Below are 12575 nucleotides of genomic sequence, written 5' to 3'. Positions count from 1 at the left end.
CTTTGGTTGTAAGCTACATTGGATAGCTTACAAGCCAAGCTATGTAGGCATAGCTAGTGGCATGGTGCATGTCATGCTTGTCTCGTGGGCACTTTATAGAATAGTGCCAAGGGGACAGGTACACTGTAGATGATGGCGTCGCAGTACAGCTGTCTCGTCCGAGGTATGGCTATCTCGTTCGAGGTATGGCCGTCTCGTCGGTGTCTTGTCGGGCTGCAGTCTGCAGCCGGCTGGTCGGCGCAGTCGGCAGCCGGCAGCCGGCCGAGCAGAGCAGCCGGACGGGGAGCCGGCAGGAGCAGCCGGGCAGTCGGACTGCGGGGCTTTGCTAGCCCCGATGTCTTGAAATATTGTCTTTCCGTCTTCGGGGTACCCGTGGTCAATTACTCCGTCAGTAGCCCCCAAGCCTTCGAGCAACTTGGCAAAGTTGGGCAGAGGTTTTTTGGCGAGTGTTCATGGAAATGATCATGAAAAAGGCAAAGTTAGTCCATGCAGATATATCAAATGTTTGCTTTTAGCATTGCAAGTTTTATGCGGAGGGTGCCGACTCGGTTTCGTCTGAGCCCCCTTCAATCTTTTTCATGTTCCCTCCGCTTTTTAGCTTGTGCTCTCACTCGCTGGACAGCCGCTCTATGATCTGTGGCTGAGAGTGGGCCGCGAAGTGGAGTGTACAGTACTCAGAGTCTGGGAGCAGATTCAACCGAGTAGATACTTGTAAAGGAAATGACCGGGTCGCCCAAAACGTTTTTCTTCCCGGACGTTTTTCGTGTGGGTGGCCTCCAGCGTTCACTCTTGCTAGTCAGACAGCCGCTCTGCGGTCTGTGACTAAGAGTGGGCCTTTGGTACCATGCACGGTACTAAGCCGTCTGCGGGATCTAACGTCTCAGGCCAAGTGGCCAGCCCCCGGGCCAACTCTGGCTGGCGCCGGGGCAAACAGTGATGCTACTGTAATAAAACACGGAGACAGCCCCCGAGCTTCGCTCGGGGTTATCCGTGCTTGCGTGGTGCAAAAAATATGCGGGTGAGGAGCTCACATTGATTTTCTTGTAGTCGCGGTCGTTGTCGAAGACAGCCGGCACGGCTCGGTGCTCGCGGAGCACGCCGGCGTACCCGCTGGGGGTAGCCTTCGAGCCTCTGGGTGCTCGAAGGGGGGTCCTAGCCGGTCAGGCTCGACCAGCCAGGCAGCAAGGCATCTTGCAGTGCTCTTTTTCTTCTTTTTCTCTTCTGCCAGCTGTTGGCAACCGGACAGAACTCTTCTTTTGTTTGTAATCTTCCGTGGGGGCGCGTCAGTGCACCCACTGGGTGTAGCCCCCGAGATTCGGGCCGACTACTGAGCAGTCGGGCCGGATCTTCTGGCAACTACCTTGTCTTCTTCTTCGTGGGGGCGCGTCAGCGCACCCGCTGGGTGTAGCCCCCGAGATTCGGGCTGACTGCTGAGCAGTTGGGCCGGATCTTCCGGCAACTACCATGTCTTCTTCTTCGCGGGGGCGCGTCAGCACACCCGCTGGGTGTAGCCCCCAAGATTCGGGCGCTCAAAGGGATCCCGACCGGTTAGGCTTGACCGGGCAGGCGTCAAGGCGTCTGGGAGCGCCATTTTCTTTTATCTTCTACCGGCTGTCGGCAGCCTGACGCGAAGTCTCTACTCTTTTTTTTTGCACGAGCAGCCAGCGCGTGGACTTTTCTCCATCCAGCATCTCCCTTTTACCAGTCGGCAGGGGCTAAGCAGCCGGCCATCGAAGGCGATGGCAAGGCAGGAGGCGGCCGACGCAGGCACGAGCCTGCGCGGGGCGCAGCCAACCTCCGATGGGCGTGGCGCAGCCGGCCACGAGGCGCGCAGGCGGAGGAGGCCGCGAGGCGGGGCAGGCGCCGAGGAGCGGATGGAACAGACCCAAAGGCGGGGGCGCTCGGGCCGGAGGTCCGCGGGGCGGAGGCCGGCAAGAGACGCGGACGGAGCTGGTGCAGAGCGATCCGGCAGAGGCGGAGCCGGCCGAGAGGGCGACTGGCGAAGGGGGCCGGACCTGGCCTGGCACTGGGCAAGGTGGAGAGCCGGAGTGGCGTGGAGCCGGCGTGCACGGACGCGGGGCAGTCGGCCCACGGCGGGGAGAAGTCGGCGCAGAGCCGTCAGGTGGAGGGGAGCGTGGACGCTGGCATGAGGAGGAGGTGCTGCGAGCGGGGTGGAAGCCGGCCCGGAGCTGCGGATGACGGGCGGGCGAAGCCGCAGGCCAGAGTTGGAGTCGGCGCGGGCGGCAAGAGGCCGGGCAGAGCCAGCAGTCGGCCCGAGCGAGAAGCCGGAAACGCACGGTCTGGGTCACGGGCACGCGTGGACCGCCCGTGCGGAGACGCGGCACAGCGTGCTCATGGGGCGCGGGGGCGCGAAGTCGGAGGAGACGGGGGCGGCGCAGACACCGGCAGCCGGGCCGGCCGCCGCCAGTCACAGGCGCGGACGGAGGCAGGGGCAGCGAGGCCGGCGCGAAGCGCGTAGGTGAGGGCGGTCGAGGCGAGGTGAAGCCAGCCCGCGGGAGCTGGCAGGCCGCCGAGGTGAAGCCGGCACGAGTGGCCGGGGCAGCGCTGTCGCAGGGAAGAAGGCAGAGGAGCGCGTGGGCGGACAAAGCAGGTCGGGGTCGAGTGGCGCAGGAGGTGGCCGACCGAAGCCGGCAGGCGGCCCGCCGAAGCCGGCAGGCGGCCGGGCCAGGACGGGGCCACGGCCGGCACGGGCAGAGGAGCACGCGGCAGCGTCCGAGTGCTCGAAGACGGCGGCGTGCGGGAGCAGGAGCCGGAGGATGGCGTGCGGCCACAGGTGCCTAGGTGGCGTGCTGGTGCGGCCGTGCCCGGGGGCACGGCGCGGCGGCGAGCCCGCGGAAGGCAGCGCAGGACGCGTGACCCGTCCAGCGGCTCCGGAGCCCGGCAGTGTGGCGTGGGATTCGGAGGAGCAGGGCCGGTGCTGGTGCGGAGCTGGCGAAGTAGTAGGAAAACGCAGCGGAGCCGGAGCAGTGAGCATGCGCGGCAGAGAAGAAAGCAGGCGAGCTTGTGTGTTTGGCCATTATCTGACCATAGTCTGACTGATGCATGGATTATCTGGCTAGTATCTGGGAGATGTATGACTAGAGTTTGACTTGCATCTAGCTAGCTTGTATGGATGAAATGTGGAGGAGCGAAAGTGCATTCTGGCTAGGGCAAGGCGCAGTGTGGAGAGGAGCAGACACAAGCCGTGCGTGGATGGTCACGACCGACCGAAACGAGGCCCCGCGCGCGGCGCGCACGCAGACGGCCGGCCTGCGTTGCGATGGTGGTGATGAAGAGGCTGGCGACGAGGACGCACCAACCCTTGCGGCCGCTCCGGGGGCGGGTCGATGTCGAGCCCCCGAGCGTTCCCGGAGAGACGGCGTGACGTCGCGGCGGATGCGATGAAGAAAAAAGGGTCCCGCCCGGACAGCGAAACCAGCAGCAGCGTGGTAGCATAGTACCGCATCACGGTGGGCGCCAACTGTCGTGGTATTCTCACGGGGGGCTTGCGAGTCGACAGATGCCACAAGGGCTTAGTGTGAGGGTAAGACTGCTGCTGATAGGACCGGGAGCGGTTATGCGAGTAGCACGCGCTAGTTTTACCCAGGTTCGGGGCTCTCCGGAGAGATAACACCCCTACTCCTGCATGTCTGAGTATATCTGGTACAGAGTGCTCCTGGAGCTGTATCTGAAAGCAGTGCCACGGGCATCTGGTTTCATAAATGCATGTATGTGGTATGCTAGTGGCCGGCTATGCCCATGGCTTGTGGACGAATGGATGGGTGTGCTCCTACGTGAGTGCCCATGAGAGTCTGTGGTGGATGGATGGATGATTGCTATATATAGTGTGTAGCTAGCTTAATGTGTAAGCTAGCTAGTGGCATGGGTGGTAGTGGCTTTGGTTGTAAGCTACCTTGGGTAGCTTACAAGCCAAGCAATGTAGGCATAGCTAGTGGCATGGTGCATGTCATGCTTGTCCCCTGGGCACTTTATAGAATAGTGCCAAGGGGACAGGTACACTGTAGATGATGGCGTCGCGGTACAGCTGTCTTGTCCGAGGTATGGCCATCTCATTCGAAGTATGGCCGTCTCGTCGGTGTCTTGTCGGGCTGCAATCGGCAGCCGGCTGGTCGGCACAGTCAACAGCTGGCAGCCGGCCTGGCAGAGCAGTCAGACGGGGAGCCGGCAGGAGCAGCCAGGCAGTCGGACTGAGGGGCTTTGCTAGCCCCGATGTCTTGAAATATTGTCTTGCCGTCTTCGGGGTACCCGTGGTCAATTACTCCGTCATATGTTTACATGGACCATCATAATGCAATACAGATAAACTTTAACATTAAAAACAACAATGATCGGAGATATTAGGTACAAGACCAAATATATGACCCAGGTTTATTGTTGCTCAAAGACCACTTTCACACGATATCTTTATAGCGTTGGTCAGGGCACTTGGTTCTCTAGAAACATGCTATTTGAATTAGACATCACCGATGCATGTAAATCTGTAATGATAGAAAGCTATTTCATTATTTCAACAAATAAAGTTTAGCAGATGCTAGAACAACTCTTGCAGCTAGCATGAATAGTAGAAAAATGGAATGGTTATATGGCTCTATGTAAAACAAATAGCCCACTTTGATCAACATATTCAGGTAGGGGAACCCCCTCCTACTACTACAGGATGCTACTAACGTGACACTGCGATTAGAGACCCTTCAAGAAACTGTGTGCGATGCAATAATCGCAAACATTGGTGTATGAAAACCGTTAAAAAGGTGCAAAACATTAACAATGGAGTATGCATGAAACACGGTTCGGATTTTAGTTGTGTGTGTGATGAAGGGCATACGGTTCAGTTCAATTAACTGTTTGCGATGAGGAGGAACAAAAGAAATGGGCAGCCAGATGAAGGCGTGTGCGATACACAACATACGGTTCACTCGGATGAACTGTTTGTGATTAGGCAACACAAAAGAAACGGGCAGCTAGATGAAGGTGTGTGCGATATACATCATACGGTTCACTCGATGAACTGTTTATGATTAGGCAACACAAAATAAACGGTCAGCCAGATCAAGGTGTGTGCGATATATAGCACGCGGTTCACTCGGATGAACTGTTTGCGTTGACACAAGAGAACAAAAATGGTTCAACTTAACAAGACATGTGCGTTGTGTGATGGGATTGCATGCGGTTCACTCGGCCCTTGTCATTAGTGTGTGACCTCTGTGGCAACCGTTCGCTCCCCAAGCACCTCTTCATGTACCGTGGCAACCGTTCACCGACTCTTCGCCTTCCCCTCAAGATTTCGAACTGCTGTCGCAAGCTAGCTCTTCCTCCCACCTCCATTTGCCTTCACCCTTCCTTCTGCCATTGTTTGACCGTCTTCTCCATGGAGGGAACAAGCCGAAAATGACCCCGTTATTCTTGCCCCGATCTGAATGATGACGCGGTGGAGGAACTCATTGATCGGTGCGACGTCATCACCTCGGCTAGCATGGCAGGTTCGTTCAAGACCATTCTCGACTCAACTAATAACACCATTACAAGGAACCCAAGGGCCCAGGAGCGGTTTGATCTCCCCTATCTTCTTCGCCGTCACCCTGCTGACTGATATGTCTCTGTCGTATATACTTTTCCAAACACTTTTGCCCTTATTTTGGACTCTAACTTGTATGATTTGTATGGAACTAACCCGGACTGACGCTGTATTCAGTAGAATTGCCATGATGTTGTTTTATGTGCAGAAAACAAAAGTTCTCGGAATGACCTAAAACTCCACGGAATATCTTACAATAAATAATAAAAAATCATCGCCAAAGATGAAGACTAGGGGGCCCACACCCTGTCCACGAGGGTGGGGGGCGCCCCCCCTAGGGCGCGCCCCCTACCTCGTGGGCCCCCTGGAGACCTCCCGACTCCAACTCCAACTCTATATATTTGCTTTCGGGGAGAAAAAAATAGGAGAGAAGATTTCATCGTGTTTTACAATACGGAGCCGCCGCCAAGCCCAAAAACCTCTCGGGAGGGCTGATCTGGAGTCCGTTCGGGGCTCCGGAGAGGGGGATTCGTCGTCGTCGTCATCATCAACCATCTTCGGTCACCAATTTCATGATGCTTACTGCCATGCGTGAGTAATTCCATCATAGGCTTGCTGGACGGTGATGGGTTGGATGAGATTTACCAAGTAATCGAGTTAGTTTTGTTAGGGTTTGATCCTTAGTATCCACTATGTTCTGAGATTGATGTTGCTATGACTTTGCTATGCTTAATGCTTGTCACTAGGGCCCGAGTGCCATGATTTCAGATCTGAACCTATTATGTTTACATCAATATATGAGAGTTCTTGATCCTATCTTGCAAGTTTATAGTCACCTATTATGTGTTATGATCTGTTAACCCCGAAGTGACAATAATCGGGATACTTACCGGTGATGATCGTAGTTTGAGGAGTTCATGTATTCACTATGTGCTAATGCTTTGTTCTGGTTCTCTATTAAAAGGAGGCCTTAGTATCCCTTAGTTTCCATTAGGACCTCGCTTCCACGGGAGGGTAGGACAAAAGATGTCATGCAAGTTCTTTTCCATAAGCATGTATGACTATACTCGGAATACATGCCTACATTACATCAATGAACTGGAGCTAGTTCTGTGTCACCCTAGTTTATGACTGTTACATGATGAACCGCATCCGGCATAATTATCCATCACTGATCCGATGCCTACGAGCTTTCCATATACTGGTTTATGATTATTTACTTTCCCGTTGCTATTGTTACAATCACTACATAATACCAAAAATATTACTTTGGTTTCATTACTCTTTTGTTACCATTACCACCACTATCGTATTACTTTGCTACTAAACACTTTGTTGCAGATACTAAGTTTCCAAGTGTGGTTGAATTGACAACTCAGCTGCTAATACTTGAGAATATTCTTTGGCTCCCCTTGTGTTGAATCAATAAATTTGGGTTGAATACTCTACCCTCGAAAGCTGTTGCGATCCCCTATACTTGTGGGTTATCAAGACTAATTTCTGGCGCCGTTGCCGGGGAGCATAGCTCTATTCTTTGAGTCACTCGGGATTTATATCTGCTGGACACTATGAAGAATTTGAAAGACGCTAAGACAACAATTTATCCCTCAACTACGAGTGGAGGTAAGGAACTGCCATCTAGCTCTGCACTTGATTCACCTTCTGTTATGAGTAAGCTTGCGACACCTGAACCTGCTTCTGCTATTCGTTCTGATATGTCGCATGTTATTGATGATTCTACTTTGCTATACATGATACTTATGATGAAACTACTTCTATGCTTGATACTACTGTGCCACTTGGTGATTATCTCGAGGGAACGACTTGCTAGGGCTAGACAGATTCAAAATATTGAATCTGATTATGATGATGAAAGTGATGATGAAGAATCACTTGTTATTCCTGAGGGTTATTTATTTGATCAAGAAGCTTCTTTAGCTATTTTAGCTTGCAAAGATAGATATGAACTCAAAAGGTTATTAGCTAAATGGAATAAGCAATCTCTAAATGCTAGGATGAAACCTGAACCTGCTTTTGCTACTTCACCTATCTATGTTACTGATAAGGATTATGAATTCTCTATTGATCCTGATATAGTTACTTTGGTTGAATCTGATCCTTTTCATGGCTATGAATCTGAAACTGTTGTGGCACATCTTACTAAATTAAATGATATAGCCACCCTGTTCACTAATGATGAGAAATCTTGCTACTTTTATATTCTCAACATATTTCCGTTCTCATTAATGGGTGATGCTAAAATATGGTTTAATTCACTTGATCCTGGTTGTGTGCGTAGTCCCCAGGATATGATCTATTACTTCTCTGCTAAATATTTCCCTGCTCATAAGAAACAAGCTGCTTGAAAGGAAATATACAACTTTGTGCAAATTAAAGAAGAGAGTCTCCCACAAGCTTGGGGGAGGCTTCTCAAATTACTTAATGCTTTGCCTGATCATCCTCTTAAGAAAAATGAAATATTTGATATCTTTTACAATGGACTAACCGATGCTTCTAGAGATTACCTGGATAGTTGTGCTGGTTCTCTTTTCAGGGAAAGAACACCAGATGAAGCTGAAATCTTATTGAATAATATGTTGACAAATGAAAATAATTGGGCACCTCCTGAGCCAGCTCCTGCTCCAATTAATGATCCTATTCCTAAACCAACTCCGAAGAAGAGAGGTGTTCTATTTCTCAGTCCCGAAGATATGCAAGAGGCAAAGAAATCTATGAAAGAAAAAGGTATTAAAGATGAATATGTTAATAATTTACCTCCTATTGAAGAAATACATGGTCTTAATTTACCGCCTGCCGAAGAAACATATGATCTTGATCCTTTACTTATTGAAGAACCTCCAGATCCTGATAACCCGACACAGGTAGTAAAGGTAAATTCTCTCTACAGATATGATAGAGCTGAAAGCCCTCCTACTAAAATTGCTAGTCAGTGCCTGGATGAGTTTGATAATTTTATGTTTAAGCAAGAAGACTTCAATGCTTATTTTGGTAGACAACTAAAACAAGATGTTGATATGATTAAATACATGGGTGATTATATGGCTAATATTAGAGGTGAACTTAAACTTGTTAGCAAACATGATTCTATGGTTACCACTCAAGTAGAACAAGTACTTAAAGCTCAAAAGGAATTGCTCAATGAGATGAATAGTAAGAAAAATGATTATGTTGTTAAAGTGGCTACTAGTATTGGTAGAATGACTCAGGAGTCTTTGTATCCTGAAGGCCACCCTAAGAGAATTGAGCAAGATTCTCAGAGAAATAATATTGATGCACCTAGTTCTTCTAAAAGGAAGAAAAAGAAAAATGATAGAACTATGCAAACTTCTAGTGAACCTATTGCTGAACCACCTGATAATCCAAATGATATCTCTATGTCTGATGCTGAAACACAATCTGGCAATGTACATGAACCTAATGAAAATGTTAATGATGATGTTCATAATAATGCTCAACCTAGTAATGATAATGATGTAGAAATTGAACCTGCTATTGATCTTGATAACCCACAATCAAAGAATCAACGTTATGATAAGAGAGACTTTGTTGCTAGAAGACATGGTAAAGAAAGAGAACCTTGGGTTCAGAAACCCATGCCTTTTCCTCCCAAACCATCCAAGAAAAAGGATGATGAGGATTTTGAGTGCTTTGCTGAACTGATTAGACCTATCTTTTTGCGTATGCGCTTGGCTGATATGCTCAAAATGAATCCTTATGCTAAGTACATGAAAGATATTGTTACAAATAAAAGAAAGATACCAGAAGCTGAAATTTCCACCATGCTTGCTAATTATACTTTTAAGGGTGGAATACCAAAGAAACTTGGAGATCCAGGAGTACCTACTATACCATGCTCCATTAAAAGAAACTATGTTAAAACTGCTTTATGTGATCTTGGAGCCGGTGTTAGTGTTATGCCTCTCCCTTTATATCATAGACTAGACTTGAATAAGTTGACACCTACTGAAATATCTTTGCAAATGGCTGATAAATCAATTGCTATACCTGTCGGTATTTGTGAGGATGTGCCTATTGTAGTTACAAACATTACTATTTTAACGGACTTTGTTATTCTTGATATTCCTGAGGACGATAGTATGTCTATTATTCTTGGAAGACCTTTTCTTAATACTGCAGGGGCTGTTATTGATTGCAACAAAGGCAATGTCACTTTTCATGTTAATGGTAATGAGCATACCGTACATTTTCCGAGGAAACAACCTCAAGTTCATAGTATCAATTCTATCAGAAAAATCCCATCGATTATATTTGGAGGTTTTGAATTTCCTCTTCCTACTGTCAAGAAGAAATATGATATACTTATTATTGGGGATGTGCATATCCCCATTGAGGTAACCTAGTGTTATTCGAAATTTCTCAGGTTTCATGTTAATCGGAATGAGTTTGTTAACAAGACTTGATCAACCTTGTTAGTGGATTCCTTTTGATGAGCATGAGATGGATGAAACTAGAAGCACAACCTTCCGTTCCCTCTCTATACTTTCTATTATTTAGTTGAAATAAAGTAAAAATAAATAATTTTCTGTTTGTTATCTGATTATCCGTGCAATATAAAAATAGCTCGAAAATAAAAGTTCTCCAAATGCCCTGGAAATTAAATATGATTTTTTCTAGAATATTTCAGGATTTATGGAACAAAGAACACACCAGGGGGCCAACCACCTTGCCACAAGGGTGGAGGGCGCACCCACCCCCTAGGGCACGCCCCCCTGCCTCGTGGGCCCACGGTGGCCCTCCTCCACTTATTCCTGCACCCATCCTCTTCTTCTTCCTCCAACAAACACGAAAAACCAACTCAAGCACGAGTTCCAGCCCTCTTTGCTGCCATTTTCGATCTCCTTGCTCAAAGCACCTCTCACAAAACTGCTTGGGGAAATTGTCTTGGTATGTGACCCCTCCATTGGTCCAATTAGTTTTTGCTCTAGTGCTTTATTCATTGCAATTTTTTGATGCTTAGTTGACCCTGTTCTTGAGCTTGCATGACAAATTTATATGGTCAAAAGTAGTTTTGATGCATGATATAGGCCCTAGGCACTTGTAGGAGTGGTTGCTATCAATATTATTGAGTTTGGTTTACTTTTATTTTGAAGTTACTAAAAAAATTAGAATTTTTGAAAGGAAGAAAAATGCTTAGGAAGATGTTCCAAGGTGGTTCTTCAAAGAGGCAAGGACCCAGGCTTGCAATGCGTGATGCTGACGAAGAGCCACCAAGAGACACTCCAGTGCGTCCTTGTGAGTGGCCTTCTGAAAATTTTATGGATCAAGCGGAAATAAAAGAAGAATTCAACGCATATTTGCGTAACTCTGATCTTGTGAGCTTCGAGGAAGAGAATTGCAGTTAGTATCATAACCTCACTAGTTCCGTTGTGAGGAGGTTTGAATTTTCCACTTCATGTAATTCTCCAACAGTCCTGTTTAATCTTTATGATAAATCTTATACCATGGACTTAGAGGATTTTACCACTGCATGTAAACTTCCACAATGGGATAGTATAAGGGATCCTCGCAAATCTGAATTTAGAGAATTTCTTGCTAATATAACTGTGGGAGAATCTAGAGATATTACAAAAGCTACCATAGGGAGCATCCACTTTCCTGCTATACATTATTTTGCTCTCTTCATAGGTAGATGCATAAATGGTAAAGATGAGGCATCTCACGTGTGTGTCCCTGACCTCAGTATTCTTAGGAGTGCTGTGTTAGGAGACAAATCATATAATTTGGGAGCCATTGTTGCACGTAGGTTGCATCTTAATAGACTTAATTGAGATTTCTTTGGTGGAATTTATGCAACTCGCGTAGCTAATTTTCTTGGTATAGATATACGCGAAGATGATATTGGATTACCTCCTGCCTATCTAGATTTTAATGCTATGGTTCACCACCATTTTGTCGAGAGGAATGAATCACCTCTCCAGTACCGACTAATCTTTGACAGACGCCGTGCTTTCCGTATTACTCTCCCTGCTCCTGCTTTCTTTGATTATCAGGCAAGAGGAGGATATACTATTACCAGAGAGGAGGCAGATGAGTACGAGAGGAGGGCGGAGGCCGCTCGTCGCCACACTGCAGCTAAGGAGGCGATAGCCGCTGCATCATAGTACGACCCCAACAACTATTATTATGGATATCAGCCAGGCCAGCCGTGGCCATAAACCAACTTAGGCCAAAAGCCTAAGCTTGGGGGAGTACGTATTTCTCACCGACATTACATTTATGTTCACACAGACTCATTGCTAGATGTCGGTGTTCATACTTTTTCATTGTATCATCCATGCTAATTTATTTCCTTTTATGCTTTCTTCTTGTGTGTTTGATAAACCTTAAGAAAAACCAAAAAAATTAGTAGTAGTTTACTTTTCTTGCTATAGTAATAATTAAAAAGAAAACCCAAAAATATTTCCTGTTCTTCTTTTGCTTATTGGGAGCTTTCCCGTGTAAATAGTTTTATTTCTTTTCTTTGGGGGTCAGTAGGAGAAGACCATGATTAAATTGTTGAAGTGGCTCTTATATGCTTTATTGTTGATTTAACCAAGAGCCCATATTTCTTTGTCTTCTCCTCTTTATTGAATGCTCGCAGATTCCAGCTTAGTCCAAAGCACGTGCACTCTAATTATTATTCACATCGTTCGGTCGTGCAAGTGAAAGGCAATTATGATGATATATAATGGATTGACTGAGATGAGAAAAGCTGGTATTAACTCGACCTCTTTTGTTTTTGTAAATATGATGAGTTCACCGTTCTTGATTCAGCTTGTTATGAATAAACATGTTCGCAATGACAATTAGAGATCATAGTTGCTTGTGCCATGCTTGATTAGCTATGAGTTATAATGGTTTACCTTGCGTGCCAACATGCTATTGAGATGGTTATGATGTGGTATGATGGGGTGGTATCCTCCTTTGAATGATTTAAGTGACTTGACTTGGCACATGTTCACGCATGTAGTTGAAACAAATCAACATAGCCTTCACGATATTTATGTTCATGGTGGAT

The sequence above is a fragment of the Triticum urartu genome, chromosome 1A (genome assembly GCF_056163025.1).
Source record: "Triticum urartu cultivar PI428250 chromosome 1A, HENAU_Tu73, whole genome shotgun sequence".
NCBI lineage: Eukaryota > Viridiplantae > Streptophyta > Magnoliopsida > Poales > Poaceae > Triticum > Triticum urartu.
The sequence above is the reverse complement of the archived record's forward strand: the minus strand, read 5'-3'. Positions refer to the sequence as shown.